General features: G+C 41.1%; 1 protein-coding gene across 1 annotated transcript in view; it reads right to left on the bottom strand.

Annotated features, from left to right (window-relative positions):
• Positions 1-22682, bottom strand: part of LOC115184905 (receptor-type tyrosine-protein phosphatase mu-like) — a gene marked incomplete at its 3' end in the record, with an annotated part of 48281 nt that overhangs the window by 19368 nt on the left and 6231 nt on the right. The gene's annotated exons all lie outside the window — the stretch shown is intronic.

Raw genomic sequence — 22682 nt, forward strand, 5'->3', positions numbered from 1 at the left:
ATTACAGCCATTACAGTGAGCCCGTCATCCTACAGCACTGAACCACCTAGATTACATAAACACTGTGTATTTAATGGTCTTGTTTATCTACCCTTGATTGTGCATTTAAAAAGCATTTTGCAGAGATGCTGGAAAACCTACCCTGTCACGCCCATAAGGCCTGTTCATGTGTGTCAAAACATATCGTAAAAAAAATAAAAAAATGTAACCTTTATTTAAATGAAATGCATTCGTCACATGCTTCATAAACAACAGGTGAGGACTAACACGCTTCATAAACAACAGGTGTGGACTAACACGCTTCATAAACAACAGGTGTGGACTAACACGCTTCATAAACAACAGGTGTGGACTAACACGCTTCATAAACAACAGGTGTGGACTAACACGCTTCATAAACAACAGGTGTGGACTAACACGCTTCATAAACAACAGGTGTGGACTAACACGCTTCATAAACAACAGGTGTGGACTAACAGTGATGTGTTTACTTGCGGGTTCTTCAACGTAGCGAGAAAGAAAATAGAGAAATACTAGAAAAGTAATAGTAGATACACACTGAGTAAGAAATAACTGTAGACACACAGTACTAGTACCTAGTCAATGTACAGGGATATGTACATATAACTAGGAATAACATGACATTTACATTTTAGCAGACGCTTATCCAGAGCAACTTACAGTAGTGAGTGCAAACATTTCATACATTCTTTTTTTCTCCGTACTGGCCCCCCGTGGGAATCGAACCCACGACCCTGGCGTTGTAGACACCATGCTCTACCAACTGAGCTACATGGGACAGATAGTAAACATTAGCAGCAGTGTCCAAAAACCCGCCGCTGGTGCTAAAAGGGTCAGTGCAGGTAGTCTGGGTAGCGGTTAACTATTTAACGTTTAAAAAAAATAAAAATGTACAATCGCTAGGACCCATTTCTCAATTACTAAGATCACTTTTTTCAAACCTTTTCACACAGTGAACACAACACAACAGCAGCCTATGTGGGTTAAACGATGGATCCTTTTTCATTTGCTTTGGCACAAAATGCATATCGATGACTACATCCTATTTAATGAATTCTTTTCTCACTCAGACACAACCATCACCAAAAACTCTATGTACCTACAGGACGATTTGGAACATGTTTACATACTCGTTTCAAAACGGTTAAACTTAAGTTAAGTTAATAAGTTCAAAACTTAAAATAACACAAAATTGTATAAGACAGAAATTCACTACATTTCTACAGTGATACTGTATTAAAATATATTCCAAATCTAAAAAATGAAAATGCTATCAAAACAATTAGACCAACCACAGCTGATTCCCATTGTAGCTGAACACCTCCCTAGGTGTTAGTCTTTCAATTTCTTTACCATCTATACAAAAAAGGGACATCTTAGGAATAATGCTGTACTGTAATGTAAACATGGACCCAGCCAGAGATAGAGAAGTGGCTGACAGAGGAAGAAGAGTGGCTGGGAGAGGAAGAGGAGTACGTCTGCGTGGTGGAAGAAGACTGAGAGGAAGATCAAGAGCTGTAGTCTTGAGATTAGGGAAAATAATTGATCATGTAATAAATCATGGTCTATCAATGAGAGAGGCCGGTCTGAGAGTGCAACTAAATCTGCAACGCTCAACAGTAGCATCTATTGTGAGAAATTTCCGACAAAACAACAGGTAAGATGTGCATTCTACAAGGGCATCTGTCTGAACTGCACACTACAGAAGGAAATTGAGAAAAGCCTCCAAACCCACTTGTGTGTAATTGTTTTTGTATTTCTGCTTAGGACCCAACGGTTACCTCCCACAGGCAGGAGAGGTAGGATTTTCACTGCTATGCAGGAAACTACAATCGTTGATATGCTCATCAGAAACAATGGCATAAAACTCACAGAGATTCGGGACAGAGTGTTGGCAGACAACATTACATTTGGAAATATTCACAATGTAAGCATAACAACTATTTCTAGTGTCCTGAAAATAACATCAAGTCAGGATGAAGCAGTTGTACACTGTCCCCTTTGAGAGGAACTCTGAACGAGTCAAGCAACTCAGGAAACAATATGTTTAGGTAAGATGACTATAAAATACACAACTGGTTATAAACAAAACCAAACAGGGCAGAGACACACAACGGCATGTTTTTAGGTATAATGTAAACTACCGTAATAGCCTAACTCTTATGTTGCCTTGTGGATTTATTTTAGAGAGTCATGGAGATTGAAGCCAGGCGAACAACCTAACATATTCATCTTTGTGGACGAGGCTGGTTTCAACTTGACCAAAACACGGCGGAGAGGAAAGGAATGTGATTGGGGAAAAGAGCCACGGTGGATGTCCCGGGCCAGAGGGGTGCCAACATCACAACGTGTGCAGCAATATCCTCTGATGGATTGCTGTTACACAAATCTCTAATTGGGCCATCCTGGATGACCTCTATGGAAGGGTTGTGGCAGGTGAGCAAAGGGTTGCAGTGAGGCGAAATCGGCCAACGTTTGCAATTGTATGGGACAATGTAGCATTTCACCAGTCCCGTGCAGTCACAGAGTGGTTTGTAGCCACGTTCCTGACACTAGTAAGATGTCATTTTCTATAGTAGAGTAGGTCAGGGCGTGTTTTGGGTGGTTTGTCTATGTTTTCTATTTCTATGTTTTGTTCTATTATTCTATTTCTATGTTGGAGGTTTTTGGGATGATCTCCAGTTAGAGGCAGCTGGTTCGCGTTGTCTCTAATTGGAGATCATATTTAAGTTGGTTTTTTTTTTTCTAGTGTGTTTGTGGGCAGTTGAATTCTGTTTAGTTGGGTTCTTTGTTAGACATCAGTACCTGACAGAACTGTTTGCTGTTCGTTTTCACTTTGTTATTTTCTTTAGTGTTCTAAGTTTTAATAAACGTCATTATGAGCACTCAACACGCTGCGCCTTGGTCCCCTCTATACGACAGCCGTTACACCCAGGATGGTGTCACTTTTCCTCCCACCTTAATCTCCATTCCTCAACCCCATAGAGGAATTATTTTCCCTCGTGGAGGTGGAAGGTTTATGACCACCATCCACATGATCAGATGTCCCTTCCTGGACGCAATGAATGCTGGATGCCTGGACATATCTGCAGAAGATTGCCAGGGATGGACCAGGCGTGCCAAAATATTATTTCCTGGGTGTATTGCCCAAAGATGACATAAGATGTGATGTGGATGAGAACCTGTGGCCAAATGCATAAGACAGGGTTGACTAGCATTGCTACTGTATCTGTATTGGTAGATGGTGTATATGCAAACGCTTATATTTTGGAATCACTCAATGCCAAAACAAATGACATAAAACATATTGAAGCATATTGCATCATGTCTGATTCATTCCTGAAGTGAATTGTAAACAGTAGAGAGGTGTCATTCTTGTTTGGTAAAGACATTTTACAGAAGAAAACATTGTGTAATGCTACCTGTTAGTAGTGTTGTTTAGGTCATTGTTTTATGAGTGACAACGTGTGCTTGTTGGGTGACAACCCTTTGCTAGTGTTATGGAAGAATGAGTTGATTTGAGACATGTATGAAGTGACTTGGTAGTTTTAGTGCATTTTGGATGTGAAAATGAACTGCTGTGCCCAAGCTGAAAGTTAGTTAGGAGAACTGTGTCAAGAGCTTTGCAAAAGTGACCTAAGTATTGAGAAATGGGTCCTAGCGATTGTGAAAAAAAACTGTACCTAACTATTTATCAGTCTTATGGCTTGGGGGGGTAGAAGCTATTCAGGGTCCTGTTGGTCCCAGACTTGGTGCATCGGTACCGCTTGCCGTGCGGTAGCAGAGAGAACAGTCTATGACTTGGGTGACTGGAGTCTTTGTCAATTTTTAGGGCCTTCCTCTGACACCGCCTGGTATAGAGGTCCTGGATGTCAGGAAGCTTCGCCCCAGTGATGTACGTATGGCCGTACGCACTACCCTCTGTAGCACTTTGCCGTCGGATGCCCGAGCAGTCGCCACACCAGGCGGTGATGCAACCAGTCAAGATGCTCTCGACGGTGCAGCTGTAGAAGTTTTTGAACATCTGTGGACCCATGTCAAATCTTTTCAGCCTACCCTGAGAGGGTAGCGTCGTTGTCGTGCCGACTGTGTCGGTGTGTCGCAACCAATCACCAGGTACTACCTTGTCACACCATAATGCCTCTTCATATGTGTTACAACCAATCACTGGGCAGCCATCCAACCCATCACAGATTTAAAACTTCACTGAGCAATAATTACAAATAGATAGGAATTCAATTATGAATCTAGTTAATTCAAATTAATATTGTTTTTAATCAACCCGCCAACTGGAAGTAATGTACTTCTGACAAATTAATTAGAGGAAGCAAATCCCTGTGCATCCTCCAGCATAGTTACTATGTATTACCTGGAGGACACACACACACACACACACACACACACACACACACACACACACATACACTATCGCACACACACACACACACACACACACACACACACACACACACACACACACACACACACACACACACACACACACACACACACACACACACACATACACTATCGCACACACACACATGCGCGCACACGCACGCACGCACACACACACACACACACACACACACACACACACACACTATCACACATAAGCGCAGCGGTAGCAGCTGGGTGATGACAGTTTTATGATCAGTAGACCCACAGCGCTTAGTCCTCTGTGTGTGTCTGTATGTGTGAGTGTGTGTGTGTGTGTGTATTTGTGAGTGAGTGTGTGCATGTGTGGGCGTGTGTGAGTGAGTGAGTGAGTGAGTGAGTGAGTGAGTGAGTGTGTGAGCGTGTGAGTGAGTGAGTGTGTGTGAGTGTGTGTGTGCTTGGTAAAACCTCTCTCCCCTGTTGCATCTCTCATGTTGTGAGTCTGTACAGACTCTTCTAAGTCTCCTCAAGTATCTTTCCTTCTCTCTCCTCTAAGGCAGGGAACTCGGCCACAGTGATGTACTCTGTAGCGCCTTGCAGTCGGATGTCAAGCAGCTGCCATACCAGGCGGTGCTGCAGCCAGTCAGAATGCTCTCTGTGGTGCAGCTGTAGAATTTTGAGGATCTGAGGACCCATGCCAAATCTTTTCAGCCTCCTGAGGGGGAAGAGGTGTTGTTGTGCCCTCTTCACGACTGTGTTAGAAGGTGTGGACCATGATAGGTCCTTAGTGATGTGAACACCGTGGAACTTGAAGCTCTCGACCCGCTCCACTACAGCCCGTAGATGTGAATGGGGGTGTGCTCGGCCCTCGGTTTCCTGTAGTCCACGATAAGCTCCATTGTTTTGCTGATATTTTTGCTGATATGTTGTCCTGGCACCAAACTGCCAGATGTCTGACCTCCTCCCTATAGGCCGTCTCATCATCGTCGGTGATCAGGCCTACCACTGTCGTATCGTCAGCTAAATTGAATGATGGTGTTGGAGTCGTGTGCGGCCACGCAGTCATGGGTGAACAGGGAGTACAGGAGGGGACTAAGCACGCCCCCATGAGGGGCCCCAGTGTTGAGGGTCAGCGTGGCGGATGTGTTGTTGCCTACCCTTACCACCTGGGGGTGGCTTGTCAGGAAGTCCAGGATCCAGTTGCAGAAGGTGGTGTTCAGTCCCCTCCTTAGCTTAGTGATGAGCTTTGAGGGCACTATGGTGTCGAACACTGAGCTGTAGTCAATGAATAACATTCTCACATAGGTGTCCCTTTTGTCCAGGTGGGAAAGGGCAGTGTGGAGCGCAAAAGAGATTGCGTCATCTGTGGCTCTGTTGAGGCGGTAGCGAATTGGAGTGGGTCCAGTGTGTCTGGGATGATGGTGTTGATGTGAGCCATTACCAGCCGTTCAATGTATTTCATGGCTACAGATGTTAGTGCTACGAGGCAATAGTCATTTAGACAGGCTACCTTGGCGTTCTTGGGCACAGGGACTATGGTGGTCTGTTTGAAACATGTAGGTATTACAGACTGGGTCAGGGAGAGGTTGAAAAGGTCGATGAAGACACTTGCCAGCTGGTCAGCGCATGCATTGAGTACATGTCCTGGTAATCCGTCTGGCCCTGCGGCCATGTGAATGTTGACCTGTTTAAGGTCTTACTCGCATCAACTATGGAGAGTGTGATCACATAGTCGTCCGGAACAACTGGTACTCTCATACATGGTTCAGTGTTGCTTGCCTCGAAGCAAGCATAGAAGGCATTTAGCTCATCTGGTAGGCTTGCGTCACTGGGCAGCTTGTGGCTGGGTTTCCCTATGTAGTCCGCGATAGTTTGCAAGCCCTGCCACATCCGACGAGTGTCAGAGCCGGTGTAGTAGTATTCAATCTTAGTCCTGTATTGATGCTTTGCCTGTTTGATGGTTCGTTGGAGTGCGTAGTGGGATTTCTTATAAGCGTCCAGATTAGTGCCCCGCTCCTTGAAAGCGACAGCTCTACCCTTTAGCTCAGTGCTGATGTTACCTGTTATCCATGGCTTCTGGTTGGGATATGTAAGTACGGTCACTGTGGGGACGACGTCATCGATGCACTTATTGATGAAGCTGGTGACTGAGGTGGTATACTCCTCAATGCCATCGGATGAATCCCGTAACATATTCCAGTCTGTGCTAAACAGTCCCAGATTTATCAGGAGCCTGTTAAACGGCTGCAAAACAATGCAGCGTCATTCTTGGTATTTTATCCCCTCCCGTTCCTCTCCTCCAGTCTCTCACCCTCTCTCTCTTTCTCCTTTAAAGACTCCCGGTCTCCCAAAACCTCCCTCCATCTCTATCTCTCTCTCTCTGAAAAACTCCATCCTACTCCTCTCCCTCCCACTTCTGTCGCAGTGGGATCGTTCTAACTATTCAGAAGTGTGGGAGCAGTACTCGGAGCTAAATGGGACATCTGGTGTGTAGGGTTTCTCTGGTTTGTGTGTTTCTCACTAACACAATGCCACCCGGTATTACAGTATATGCTAAATGATCCAATGGGGGCTTATTGCCAAGTGAAAGATGGAGAGAGACGGAGAGATGGAGCCAAGAATGTTAGACAAAGTGTCTAGTGACAAAGTGACTGTTACTGAGGGTGGACATACCATTTAGGTATGGAGGATGATGTACTGTTACTGGAGGTTATAACACCTAGTTATAGGGGAGGATGTACTGTTACTGGAGGTTATAACATCTAGTTATAGGGGAGGATATACTGTTACTGGAGGTTATAACATCTAGTTATAGGGGAGAATGTACTGTTACTGCAGGTTATAACATCTAGTTATAGGGGAGAATGTACTGTTACTGCAGGTTATAACACCTAGTTATAGGGGAGGATGTACTGTTACTGCAGGTTATAACATCTAGTTATAGGGGAGGATGTACTGTTACGGCAGGTTATAACACCTAGTTATAGGGGAGGATGTACTGTTACTGCAGGTTATAACACCTAGTTATAGGGGAGAATGTACTGTTACGGCAGGTTATAACACCTAGTTATAGGGGAGGATGTACTGTTACTGCAGGTTATAACACCTAGTTATAGGGGAGAATGTACTGTTACTGCAGGTTATAACACCTGGTTATAGGGGAGAATGTACTGTTACGGCAGGTTATAACACCTAGTTATGGGGGAGGATGTACTGTTACTGCAGGTTATAGCACCTAGTTATGGGGGAGGATGTACTGTTACTGCAGGTTATAACACCTAGTTATAGGGGAGAATGTACTGTTACTGCAGGTTATAAGACATAGTTATAGGGGATAATGTACTGTTACTGCAGGTTATAACACCTAGTTATAGGGGAGAATGTACTGTTACTGCAGGTTATAACACCTAGTTATAGGGAAGGATGTACTGTTACTGCAGGTTATAACACCTAGTTATAGGGGAGGATGTACTGTTACGGCAGGTTATAACACCTAGTTATAGGGGTGGATGATGTACTATTACAGCAGGTTATAACATCTAGTTATAGGGGTGGATGATGTACTGTTACGGCAGGTTATAACATGTAGTTATAGTGGAAGCGTGTGCGCTGATGTAAAGAGACAGACTAAAGGCTGGCTCTCTGGGACGGAACTACAGAAGTACTAAGTAAGCAAAAATAGAGAACCATCCCTATTATATAACTATATATCATTATTTGTGAATGATACCCAGCATAAGGAAAGAAACAATGCCTTTTTTTTTGCGACTTTTTTAAATTATAGTCGCACACCTCGTGTAGCCTAGCCCATAGGCCTATATGTTATTATAAGGTTTGTATCATAACTAAAGTGGAAAAATACAATTAAGCACATGAATCCACTTCACAAAAGGGTGTGTAGAGCCTAATTGGCATCCACAGTGCGTGAGTTTCAAGTTTGGGGAAGATAATTTTCACCATAATGCACCTTAATATTAAAAGCATTACATGCATAATCGCACTTGCGGTCACTTTTGAAAATTGTGTTTTCCCGCTAATGAAACATTAGCGCTTATAGCCTTCTGACATGTGTGCATTGCTGCGCTTATAATGTGAAGAAATAGTTTATCAATATTTAAAGCAAAACGTTCTGATCTGTTGCAACAGGCACATTGTGAAAAAAAATGTTTTTGATGCTACTGCTTGGATTAATTTGGAATCTATCGCATCCCACAACTGTCCCAGACTGTTTGGAATATTTATTTCTCACACAGAATAGAATAGGTCAACTTTTGTACTATGGGAGATAGTAGAATAGGCTAGTGCTTTTGCTCTACGTTAGGCCTACTCATCTTGTTGGCTGACTAAAAATAATTGTGGACAGTTCTTCCAATATCTTCAATATGCACCTCGGAATTGGATAAAGATACGCCCAGTTGCGTCCCAGATGTGTCCATCTTCACTTGTAGCCTGTGAGAAAGACCTGATCATGTGATGGAGAGCCATGTGAGTGAGAGGTGCTTCGGGGCGCGCAGGACTCAGGAAGAAGGGCACAACGCAGCACTCCGGGTCAAGGGCACAACAGCCACTGGCTGCAGAAGGCATGGATATTTTAGGGTGCATTAAGGCCACACAAAGGGGATGCTGCCGTGAAATTCTAGGCATTATCAAGTGCTTGTAAAATTGTGAATGAGAGACTGATGAAGTGTGTACAGCCTGTTTCATGCAGCCTTACAATGTATTAAAAATCTAAACATTATAGCCCAATGTTTGAATCACAACTAAAGCACATTAATAACTTTAAATTAAACATATAGGAGGACCTATTTCTTTGTTAACCGCTCAACACAGAATAGCAGCATGTGCGCACTTCCTCAAATCGTTTGGAGAAAATATCCTTGCTATTTTATTCAGCTTTGTTCAATTGTGTTCTTCATACTATAAAATAATATTAAAAAATGTCACATAATTCTAAGCAAATCTGGTCTGTTAAATGAACTAGTGTGGCCCACAGCCATTTGGCATAGCCAGATCTGGACCTAACATAAGGACAACTCAGAGTATGCTGTTCTGTTCTTCTGAAATAGACTACATTTTCTTCATATCATGTTTCTTTAGCACTGTCTAAAATAATGTTGTTATTGTGATGTGTAGGCTACATTACATGGATTTATTAGACTTTTAAAATGTAGATGTTTCAAAGGTCTGCATCAGTGGCTTGTAGGCTGTGTGGAAGCCAGGAGATGATACATGTGTTGATGTTAATTAACGGCACAGCCCTAATTGATAATACCAATTGATACTACCTATTGATAATACCTATTGATACTACCTATTGATAATACCTATTGATGCTACCTATTTAAAGACATATATTTTCATATAACAAGAGATTACTGTAAATCACAGGTGATCATTTGTAATGAAACTTTCCAAAGCCTTTACTTGTACTTTGACAGACATTTTAACTAATGTCTTTGAATCACAAATGATTATCTATCTTACTAGAGAACGGAGGCGAACCTATCAATGGTTAGCCTATCAAGTGACTGGGGACTGGTTTCCCAGATACAGATTAAGCCTACACCCTAAAAAAAGGTGCTATCTAGAACCTAAAAGGGTCTGTCCCCATAGGAGAACCTTTTGAAGAACCCTTTGAAGAACACTTTTCACAGAGGGTTCTATATGGAACCATAAGGGTTCTACTTGAAAACAAAAAGGGTTCTCCAATGGGAACAGCTGAAGAATCACTTTGGAACCCTTTTTTTCTGAGAGTCTTGAACTAAGAAGAACTCTGAGATTCTCCATTAAAATAAGAACTCTCAGATTCTCCATTAAAATAAGAAATCACAGATTCTCCATTAAAATAAGAACTCTCAGATTCTCCATTAAAAGAAGAAATCACAGATTCTCCATTAAAAGAAGAACTATTTTAGTCTAGCACTAATAAGAATAATGACTACTTGTATAGTTCTGTTCAATACAAGTAACAAAGTTCTTCACATCATAAACTAATAAAACACAAGTTCTAACAAAGGAACAAAGACAGGAGGAAGGAGAAATTAAAAAAAGATAGCTAATTAAAATCAAAAATCAAAATCAAAAATGAAAAGCATCTTTATAAAAGTGTGTCTTCAGCAGAGGCACTGAATCTGCAAGCCTGATTGGTTTTCAACCTAGACTTTGGAATGGACAACAGTGCACGACCAAAGGATCTCAGTGCAGGTTGACCTTTATTGTTGAGTCTTGTCCTGGAGGCAAAACTGAGCGATTGCCCCTTAGATAAACCAGCTGCAAAGTCAAAATTGGTTACATTGTATAAATTCATGAAAACAACAATGTTCTTAATTCAATTTAAGGTTAAGGTTAAGCATGAGGGTTAGCAGTGTGGTTAAGGTTAAGCTTAGGTTTAAAATCATATTTTAGGACTTTGTGCTAGCTAGTGACCACTCTGCAGAGCTGCCTCCAGAACAACATTCATGATGAAAAACGATAACTTGCAATCTCAGGCTGCGTCCTGGCTCGTAGTAGAGATAAAAGATCTGAGATATAGGATGGGGAAGAATCAAGCCTTAAACATGATTAATAACATTTTAAAATGTACCTAAAAGTGACTAGAAGTCAGTGTAGAGAAGCTAGAATAGGTGTGATATGGTTACATTTCATGGTTCCTGCATTTCCTGGTTCCTGAATTTCCTGGTTCCTGAATTTCCTGGTTCCTGGTTCCTGAATTTCCTGGTTCCTGAATTTCCTGGTTCCTGTTAAAAGCTGAGCTGCAGCATTTGGAACTAACTGTTGGCGATGGAGTGATTTCTGACTCAGACGAGTATACAAAGAGTTACAGTCATCTAAGCATGAGGAAATAAAAGCCTGTGTAACTTTCTCCAGATCAGTGAGTGAAATAAAATACTTGACTTTAGCTCTATTTCTTAGATGACAAAAGCAGGATTGGACAACCTTTCTTTACATGCAGCTCGAGGTTTAGGTTAGGGTCAAAGAAGACACCAAGGTTTCTGGACGTATGCTTTACATTTGTGGAAAAAGTACTAAGGTTATCTACAATCTGAGTTCCTTCAAGGTGGGGGCCAAATAAAATAAAACAACCTCTGATTTCTTCTCATTGAGCTGGAGAAAACTGTCAGACATCCAACATTTGATGTCAGCAAGACACCTGTCAAGGGTAGCTACGCTAGCTTGGTTAATGATGAAGGGTAGCTACGCTAGCTTGGTTAATGATGAAGGGTAGCTACGCTAGCTTGGTCAATGGTGAAGGGTAGCTACGCTAGCTTGGTTAATGGTGAAGGGTAGCTACGCTAGCTTGGTTAATGATGAAGGGTAGCTATGCTAGCTTGGTTAATGGTGAAGGGTAGCTACGCTAGCTTGGTTAATGATGAAGGGTAGCTACGCTAGCTTGGTTAATGGTGAAGGGTAGCTACGCTAGCTTGGTTAATGATGAAGGGTAGCTACGCTAGCTTTGTCAATGATGAAGGGTAGCTACGCTAGCTTGGTCAATGGTGAAGGGTAGCTACACTAGCTTGGTTAATGATGAAGGGTAGCTACGCTAGCTTGGTTATTGATGAAGGGTAGCTACGCTAGCTTGGTCAATGGTGAAGGGTAGCTACGCTAGCTTGGTTAATGATGAAGGGTAGCTACGCTAGCTTGGTTAATGATGAAGGGTAGCTACGCTAGCTTTGTCAATGATGAAGGGTAGCTACGCTAGCTTGGTCAATGGTGAAGGGTAGCTACACTAGCTTGGTTAATGATGAAGGGTAGCTACGCTAGCTTGGTTAATGATGAAGGGTAGCTACGCTAGCTTGGTTAATGATGAAGGGTAGCTACGCTAGCTTGGTTAATGATGAAGTGTAGCTACGCTAGCTTGGTCAATGGTGAAGTGTAGCTACGCTAGCTTGGTTAATGATGAAGGGTAGCTACGCTAGCTTGGTTAATGATGAAGGGTAGCTACGCTAGCTTGGTTAATGGTGAAGGGTAGCTACGCTAGCTTGGTTAATGATGAAGGGTAGCTACGCTAGCTTTGTCAATGATGAAGGGTAGCTACGCTAGCTTGGTCAATGGTGAAGGGTAGCTACACTAGCTTGGTTAATGATGAAGGGTAGCTACGCTAGCTTGGTTATTGATGAAGGGTAGCTACGCTAGCTTGGTCAATGGTGAAGGGTAGCTACGCTAGCTTGGTTAATGATGAAGGGTAGCTACGCTAGCTTGGTTAATGATGAAGGGTAGCTACGCTAGCTTTGTCAATGATGAAGGGTAGCTACGCTAGCTTGGTCAATGGTGAAGGGTAGCTACACTAGCTTGGTTAATGATGAAGGGTAGCTACGCTAGCTTGGTTAATGATGAAGGGTAGCTACGCTAGCTTGGTTAATGATGAAGTGTAGCTACGCTAGCTTGGTCAATGGTGAAGTGTAGCTACGCTAGCTTGGTTAATGATGAAGGGTAGCTACGCTAGCTTGGTTAATGATGAAGTGTAGCTACGCTAGCTTGGTCAATGGTGAAGTGTAGCTACGCTAGCTTGGTTAATGATGAAGTGTAGCTACGCTAGCTTGGCCAATGGTGAAGTGTAGCTACGCTAGCTTGGTTAATGATGAAGGGTACTTCCGCATAGCAGTGAAACTGGATGTTATGATTGCAGATGATGTCCCTAAGGGGAAGCATATACAGGAAAAAGGATGAGGCCAAGAATTGACCCCTGAGGGACACCGTAGTGAATAGGTTCTGAGGACGATACTGAACCACCCATGCTCACTGAGAAACGTCTGCCTGACTGGATTTTTTAAAATAAATTGCTCAAATAAGATACCATCTTCTTGAAAACAATTTTTCTAAAATCTTGGATAAAAAAGGTTTAGAAATAGGTCTATAATTACTCAGTGAGGAGGCGTCTAGATTTGGCTTTTTAAGGAGAGGTTGAACCAAAGCATTTTTTTTTTATAATCTGGAGAGGAACCAGAGGTCAGGGAACAATAGAGGTTTGAGGAGGTACTGCAGTCGAGAACAGCAGCTCCTGGAAAACCACTTCCAGCTGTCACAGGCTACCAACACTCAGTTAGGAGACCGACCACACACACACACACACACACACACACACACACACACACACACACACACACACACACACACACACACACACACACACACACACACACACACACACACACACACACAGTTCTTCTCCTGTGAAGTAGGTGTGACAGCTGTAGTATTCCTCTAGACAGCATGCCATAAAACTCCTGATCAACACTGAGCCTGCCACACATTTAAATGTACAAGGAGCCGGTGGACTGGCAGTCAGCAGGCAGGCAGACACTCTCTGGCATTAGGTACAGTAACTCAGTCACTCTGCATTGATTTTTACTTCTCTCTCTCCCTCTCGTTATTTTTGATGTGGCAAGGGATCAGAGGGTTTCTGCTCCACCCCCACATAATCTAGACCATCTGACAGGTTCAAAAGGGTTTCTGCTCCACCCCCACATAATTTAGACCATCTGATAGGTTCAGAAGGGTTTCTGCTCCACCCCCACAATTTTTTTTTTATTTAGTTTTTTTTATAATATAACATAATCTAAAGTGTATATACATATATACAGTGCCTTCAGAAAGAATTCATACACCTTGATTTATTCCACATTTGTTGTGTTACAACCTGAATTAAACATTTATTAAATAGATTTTGTTCTCACCCATCTACCCCATAATGACAAAGTGAAAACAAGTTTTTAGAAAAATGTTTTGTGCAAATACAGAAATATCTCATTTACATAAGTATTCACTCCCCTGAGTCAATGTTAGAATCACCTTTGGCAGTGATTACAGCTGTTAGTCTTTCTGGGTAAGTTTCTAAGAGCTTTGCACACCTGGATTGTACAACATTTGCACATTATTCTTGAAAAAATGTATCAAGTGTTGTCATGTTGGTTGTTGATCATTGCTAGAAAGCCATTTTTCAAGTCTTGCCATAGATTTTCAAGCCAATTTAAGTCAAAACTTTATCTAGGTCATTCAGGAACATTCAATGTTGTCTTGGTAAGTAACTCCAGTGTATATTTGGCCTTGTGTTCTAGGTTATTAACCGGCTCAAAGGGGATTTTGTCTCCGAGTGTCTGGTGGAAAGCTGACTGAACCAGGTCTTCTTCTAGGATTTTGACGGTGCTTAGCTCTATTCCATTTATTTTTATCCTGAAAAACTCCCCCAGTCCTTACCGATGACAAACATACCCATAACATGATGCAGCCACCACCATGCTTGAAAATATGAAGAGTGGTAGTCAGTGATGTGTTGGATATGCCACAAACATAACACTTTGTATTCAGGGCAAAAAGTTTATTTCTTTGCCACATTTTTTGCAATTTTTATTTTTTATTTTATTTCATTTATTTATTGAATATTCGAAACACAATATATACTTGCAGTGAAGCCACTCAATAACGGCATCATACCAGTCATCCAACAGATTCCCATTCAGAGCGACACACAGAAGCATCCAGGGTCAATGCCCTGCTCAAGGGCATGTTGACCGATCTACCACCAGGCCAAAAAACGTGAACCCGAACCCTCCAAGATCCCCCCAATAGCTGTCCCTCAACCATTCGAGACCCCTCCCACAGCCCCCCCAAGAAGAAAAATGTAAAATTAAAAAACACAATTAATTCCAATAAAACAATACCCCCAAGAACCCCCCGATGCACCAACAACCAAGAGAATGAACTAAAGAGAAAAAAGGAAAAGACAGAAGAAAACAGCAAACAATAATGCAAAAAATATATATAAAATTAAAACAAAGGACATCAAGGACAACTAAAATCAAAACAGCAATGCCAACTGTATATGTTTGTGTGCATGTCTGGCACTATTACATGTATGTGTGTGTTCTTGTATGTGTTTACTTGAATGAGAGTGTGTGTATATGCATGTGTACAAACACCTGCACGGCATCAGCCTCAGGCAAACCGGCATTAGTTGTAAAAACACTGCCACTTAGTGTCATTCAAATGTACTTTTTATTATGTTTTATTTTTACTCTTTTTACTTTAAAAAAAAATATTTATCTTTGACCATCATTCTATCTCTCACACAGCAACTCCACTCCCACTTGTCTCCAATTCCACATCCCAACCCTCAGCTTCCCTCAGCCCATCCCATCTATCTCTGCTGGCCACCCACTTCGGGTTTCTACGCAACACATATCTTTCAACTATGCTGTGATGTTTAACGTACAATTTCAATCTATCTAATCGAATAGAATCCACAGATTGCGAGTTGAAGATAAATACTTTTACTAAGAGTATTAGTATATTAGTAATTGACTGACCCGGTCTCTCCAGATCTCATAACAGTACTATTTCTAGGGTCAATTTTAGATCAATGCTATGCATTTTCAGCCATTCCTGAACCTGAGACCAGAAACAGGCTACCTGAGGGTAATTCCAAAATAAATGGTCTATTGATTCTGTATCCTCACAGCAAAATCTGCAGAGCTTCAATGATTTTATGCCCCAAATATTCAACATTTTGTTGGTGGCAAGAATTCTATATAATAATTGTAGCTGAAAAGCACGAAGTCTTGAATCTTGCATTGTTTTATATATCAACTCATGCACCCTGTACCATGGAATCAGTACATCAAAAATCTCTTCCCAACCAATCTGTATGGCAAAGTTGTCAACATCCTGGTCCTCAAATGAAACTGGTATACTTTCCTATTTATGCTATTTTTATTCCTCCGCCAGTTTTGATCCTTTATATTGGGTAGACAGACCAGTTCCCTACCTCCTCCCGCTGCCACCTGCCTCCTCCATTTTTGGGGCAATGCTGTAATCATTTGGTTGTACTCTTGGATTGAGCAGACCTTCCCGTACAATTCTGATAACTCCATGAAGGACATGACTCTACCATTCCAATTTACAAAATCATTTAAGAACAAAATACCCTTTTCAAACATCTTTCCCATAAATACAGGTAATTTATCAACCAGCACATTTGAGTTCGGTCATAATATTTGTTGTAATATTTGTTCTATCTTTTCAGGGGGATGAAATTGAAATTGTAGCCAGCTCTGCAATGCTTGTTTGAAAAAGAGAGATACTTGAAAAAAAGTATCATTTTCAATTAATCGAAAATGAGACATGGCAATCTGTACAAAGGCAAAAAGGCCATTTTTAAACAATGGATGAGCTTTTCTTAGTAATCTACTTGAGAACCATTTAGGGTTCAAGTAAAACTTTTGAATGAGTGAAGCTTTTAGAGAGAGGTTTAGCGCTTTTATATTTAACAATCTCAAACCACCCAATTCATATTCATTATTTAGATAGGCACGCTTCATTTTGTCTGGTTTAGCGTCCCAGATAAAGCGAAATATTTTTTTGCTCATATGATTTGAAAAATGAATCATCAGGAGTAGGCAGTGTCATAAGTAAGTGAGTAAACTGAGATATGACTAAGGAGTTAATCAGGGCAATTTTTTCCATAAATAGACAGGTGTTTACCTCTCCATGGATGCAGGATCTTGTCTATTTTTACAAGTTTTCTATTGAAATTCATTGTGGAGAGCTTATTTATATCTTTTGTGATATGAATACCGAGTATGTCTACTTCACCATCAGCCCATTTTATAGGTAAACTGCAGGGTAATGCAAAAGTTGTATTTTTTAAGGATCCAATACGTAATATTGTACACTTATCATAATTAGGTTTTAGTCCAGAGAGTACAGAAAAGCTATCTAGATCTTCAGTGAGACATTGCAGGGATCTAGCTTGCGAACTTATAATAAAACGTGAGTCATCAGCATACATGGACACCTTTGTTTTTAAGCTTTGGATTTCTAATCCTGATGTTGTTATTGGATCTGATTTTAATAGCTAACATTTCAATGGCCATAATGAATAGATATGGTGACAGCGGACACCCTTGTTTAACTCCTCTTGACAATTAAAAACTTTACTATTTACTATTTTACACCTTGGGTTGCTATACATTATTTTTACCCATTTTATAAGAGAATTCCCAAAATTGAAATAATCCAGGCATTTATAAATAAAATCCAGTCTTACTTTATCAAATGCCTTTCAAAATCCGCTATAAATACCATTCCTGGCTTCTTATATGTTTCATGATGTTCTATTATTTCTAGTTGTTGTCGTATATTATCTCCAATGTATCGTCCTTGTTAAAAACCTGTTTGATCAGGATGAACAATACCTGGTAAAACCCTTTTAATTCTGAGTGCCATGTATTTTGCTAGTATTTTTGCATCACAACATTGAAGTGTAAGGGGCCTCCAGTATTTTAGATAGACTGGGTCTTTATATTTGCCATCTGGGTCTTGTTTTAATAATAGAGAAATCAAACCTTCCTGCTGAGTACCTGACAGACTACCATTTCTATAGGAGTAGTTAAAACAATCTAACAGTGGAGCTTTAAGTAATATACCTCTACCGGTATGCCATCAAGCCTGGGGTTTTTCCAGACTGAAAGGATTTAATAGCCTCAAAAAGTTCTTCCTCTGTAATTTGTCCTTCGCACTGATCTTTCTGTACATTTGTTAATTTTACATTTTTTATATTATTTGGAAAGAATTCCTTACCGTAATCTTCATTCAGTGGGAAAGGATGAGACGGAAAAGAGAACATCTGCCAAAAATAATTAGCTTCCTCTTTTAAAATATCATTCGGAGAATCATAGATGACTCAGTCTTCAGTAACGAGTTTCTGCAAATTATTTTTGTTAGCGTTCCTGTATTGGAGATTCAGGAAGAATTTTGTGCATTTTTCTCCATATTCCATCCAGTTTGCTTTATTTTTGTAATAGATTACATTAAATCGTTCTTGAATAAGTTCCTTAGTTCTTTTTGCTTTTCCTCTAACTTATTTTGTATCTCTGTAGTATCGTTTTTATTGCTATCTACCTGTACTATTAGTTCATGGATTTTCCTTGTTTTCCTTGTCTCTTTAGCCAGAAACTGCTTTTTTATTATTGATGAATACTGAATTGAATGACCCCTGAAGGTACATTTAAACGTATCCCAAACAATAAGGGGATTTGCTGAACCTATATTATACTGGAAAAATTCAGTTAGAAATTATTTTGTCTTAGTTAAAAATAAGTTGTCCTCCAGTAAACTTTGATTACATTTCCAATATCCCCGTCCACGTGGAAAATCAATAAGAGTTATGTGAATGCCAATTAGATGATGATCTGATCGCATTGATTAAGTCTCCTCTATGTATATCTCACTAAGTCTTTTTTTTTTGTCTCCAAATATCCACTATTTATAATGTGTCCATAATATTTGTGATTTCCTTCAGGGCACGGTGATGATAGTTTGTAGAGTGGTTACCTTTACGGTCCATTGTGGTACTTAACACTGTGTTATAGTCTCCCACCATAATGATTAGATCATTTGTTGCCTGTAAGTTCAATAAATTGGTATAAATGTTTACAAAGAAGTGTGGATCATCCTGATTTGGACCATATAGATTAATGAGACAAATCTCTTTTTCGTCCACTTTCATATTCAAAAGGATCCACCTTCCTTGCGAATCATTCCTGACTATTTGCACATTCAGATTGACATTTTTGTTAATTAATATCATCACACCCTTTGAGTTCCTTTGTCCATGACAGTAAATTATTTCCCCACCCCATTCCTTTTTCCACGCAACTTCATCTGAGGATGTAGAGTGAGTTTCCTGTAAACAGTATATGTTATATTCCTTTTCTTTTAGCCATGTAAAGACTGATCTTCTTTTTTTTATAATCTAAACTGTTACAATTATAACTGGCAATACTTATTTCACCCCTTACCATAACTAGATACTATTCTCAGGCTAAATTGACCATAATTAGTGCTTGTAAAGTTACTGCCATCAGAGGTATTATGAAGGTCAAAACTAGAGCTTTCAAATGTCTGATATTTAGAATTCAAGAAATAGTTTCTAACAATATTTGTTTTATTCCCTTGCCTGTTTGCCTGTGAGCCGATGCTGCCACAGATGTTAGAAAATTCTGACAAGATATTATGTGTGTAGCAAATCTGAGTAGGTTGATGTGTATGATATTGGATGTGATATAGTGAGAGTGTGTATGATGTCTGTATAAGAGTAAGACTATGTGTTTTTGTCCAAATAAATAATAACTCTGCCAATTTGCATGGTTGAGTGTCTATCTGTGTAACATGTAGTGCGTATAGCCTTAATATTCATGATGATAATGGTAATCCATATCGTATCACCATCATAGTTGCATCATAAGTACCTTTAACATCATTGAAAAACACATCCCAGCATTTCCATAGCAATTGACGTTTCACGTGATCATGAAAGAGACCTTACATTACTCTAGAGACGGCTTCACTACAGTACAAATGTATTCCGTACAATATGTTATTATTCCCCAATGCCCCTATTCTGATATCTTCCCCTTGCTTGTTGTAAACATATAAACTTGTAGACAAATACATAAAAAAGATAGACAAAAAATAAACACATTAAATTATAAAACAATTCTCGACAATAGAGAAAGGGAGAGAAGAGAAAAGAGAAAAGAGAGAAAGAGAGAGTGAGAGAAGAGAGCGAGATCAGGTGTGTGTGTATAAGTCCGTATGTGTAAGCGAGCATGTAGTTGAGTACGTGTGTGTCCATTTCAACTTCATAATGTTCGGAAATTGGTCATTGAGACTGAATTTGGTCCCTTTCAGCTCCCTTCCTCTGCTTTTGATCAGCTCCTTTTGTTCGTAGTGTTCAAATTTTGCGATGATCGGTCGGGGACCCTTGGTCTTGTCGCTCCGAACTCCAAGTCTGTGCACTTGATGGAAAGCCACCTTGTTTCCAGTCTCTATAGGAAGTTTCAAGGCGGACTGCATGAATTCTCTGATCGCGCCCTCTGGATTATTGGATGCGTCTTCAGGAATCCCCCCAAAAAATTTTCACACATGCTCCGACTTTGTTTTCCCTGAGTAGACAATCCATGTTAGAATCGTGGATTTTTACCTTGACTGTGAGTGTCTTGTTTTCTCCTTGGAGCGTGAGAATTTCACACCTGGCTGAACATCAAACTCCCCCTCAGCCCTGCTACCTCCTCACACAACTTTTCCAGTGTTGCGTGGATTCCAGCCAGAGCACTAGCCTGTACCTCAATGGTAAATCGTCCATGTCTGTAGATGAATCTGTTTTTATAATTATTTTTTTGTTATTTTGTGAGGTGGTCGGATCTTTCCATGATGGAGTATGTTGTTCCTCCGTAGCGTAAAGCTGTTGGTACTCGTCCGATTTCCCTCAGGATCTCCTTAGTATCCAGACTGGCTCTTTACTTGACTTTTTTTTACTCTCTTTTCTTTACTGCAACCAGTTGTTTTAAGAAAAGATAAACAATGAGTCTTTCCCACGACGACGACAAGTGTCTGTAGTGCAGCCACTCGCGGAATCCACAGTCCCAGCCGTAAAGGCTAACCGCGTTGTGGAACCCCTAGAAAAATATTTTTTTTGCAGTTTTACTTTAGTGCCTTATTGCAAGCAGGATGCCTATTTTGGAATATTTGTATTCTGTTCAGGCTTCCTCCTTATCACTCTGTCAATTAGGTTAGGTGCGTGAGTGTGTGTGTAGATGTGTAGGTGTGTGTAGGCGTGTAGGTGTGTGTAGGTGTGTGTGTGTAGGTTCGTGTAGGTGTGTGTGTAGATATGTAGGTGTGTTTAGGTGTGTATGTGTATGTGTGTGTAGGTGTGTGTAGGTGTGTGTGTAGATATGTAGGTGTGTTTAGGTGTGTATGTGTATGTGTGTGTAGGTGTGTGTGTGTAGATGTGTGTAGGTGTGTGTGTGTGTGTGTGTGTTTAGGTGGGTGTAGGTGTGTGTAGGTGTGTGTTTAGGTGTGTGTGTTTAGGTGTGTGTAGGTGTGTGTTTATGTGTGTGTGTAGGTGTGAAGTTGTGTGTAGGTGTGTGTAGGTGTGTAGGTGTGAAGTTGTGTGAAGGTGTGTGTAGGTGTGTGTAGGTGTGTGTAGGTGTGTGTGTGTGTGTAGGTGTGTGTAGGTGTGTGTGTGTGTGTGTAGGTGTGTATAGGTGTGTGTGTGTGTGTGTGTGTGTAGGTGCGTGTAGGTGTGTGTGTGTGTGTTTAAGTGTGTGTGTAGGTGCATGTAGGTTTGTATGTGTGTGGGTTCGTGTAGGTGTGTGTGTGTGTGTGTGTGTGTGTGTGTAGGTGTGTGTAGGTGTGTGTAGGTGTGTGTAGGTGTGTGTAGGTGTGTGTAGGTGTGTGTAGATGTGTGTGTAGGTGTGTAGGTGTGTGTAGGTGTGTGTGTGCAGGTGTGTGTAGATGTGTGTGTGTGTATGTGTAGGTGTGTGTAGGTGTGTGTAGGTGTGTGTGTGTATGTAGGTGTGTGTAGATGTGTGTCGTTGTGTGTAGTTGTGTGTGTGTAGTTGTGTGTAGTTGTGTGTGTGTAGGTGTGTGTGTGTAGGTGTGTGTAGGTGTGTGTAGATGAATGTGCGTGTGGGTGTGTATGTGTGAGGTGTGTGTATGTGTGTGTTTAGGTGTGTGTGTGTGTATGTGTGTGTGTATGTGTTTGTAGGTGTGTTTGTGTGTGTGTAGGTGTGTGTGTATGTGTGTGTAGATGTGTGTGTAGGTGTGTGTGTGTGTGTGTGTGTGTAGGTGTGTGTGTTTAGGCGGGTGTAGGTGTGTGTTTATGTGTGTGTGTAGGTGTGAAGTTGTGTGAAGGTGTGTGTAGGTGTGTGTAGGTGTGTGTAGGTGTGTGTGTGTGTAGGTGCGTGTAGGTGTGTGTAGTTGTGTGTGTGTAGATGTGTGTGTTTAAGTGTGTGTGTAGGTGCATGTAGGTTTGTATGTGTGTGTGTGTGTGTAGGTGTGTGTAAGTGTGTGTAGTTGTGTGTGTGTTTAGGTGTGTGTAGATGTTTGTGTAGGTGTGTAGTTGTGTGTAGATGTGTGTAGGTGTGTGTGAAGGTGTGTGTGTGTAGGTGTGTGTAGATGAGTGTGTGTGTGTATGTTTAGGTGTGTGTAGGTGTGTGTGTGTGTGTGTAGGTGTGTGTGTAGGTGTGTGTAGATGTGTAGGTGTGTGTAGGTGTGTGTAGTTGTGTGTAGTTGTGTGGGTGTAGGTGTGTGCAGGTGTGTGTAGGTGTGTGTAGATGAATGTGCGTGTGGGTGTGTGTGTGTGTAGGTGTGTGTGTATGTGTCTAGGTGTGTGTAGGTGCGTGTAGATGTGTGTGTGTGTGTAGGTGTGTGTGTATGTGTGTGTTTAGGTGTGTGTGTGTGTGTGTGTGTGTGTGTGTAGGTGCGTGTAGATGTGTGTGTGTAGG

This window comes from Salmo trutta, unplaced genomic scaffold (genome assembly GCF_901001165.1).
Source record: "Salmo trutta unplaced genomic scaffold, fSalTru1.1, whole genome shotgun sequence".
NCBI classification, from domain to species: Eukaryota; Metazoa; Chordata; class Actinopteri; order Salmoniformes; family Salmonidae; genus Salmo; species Salmo trutta.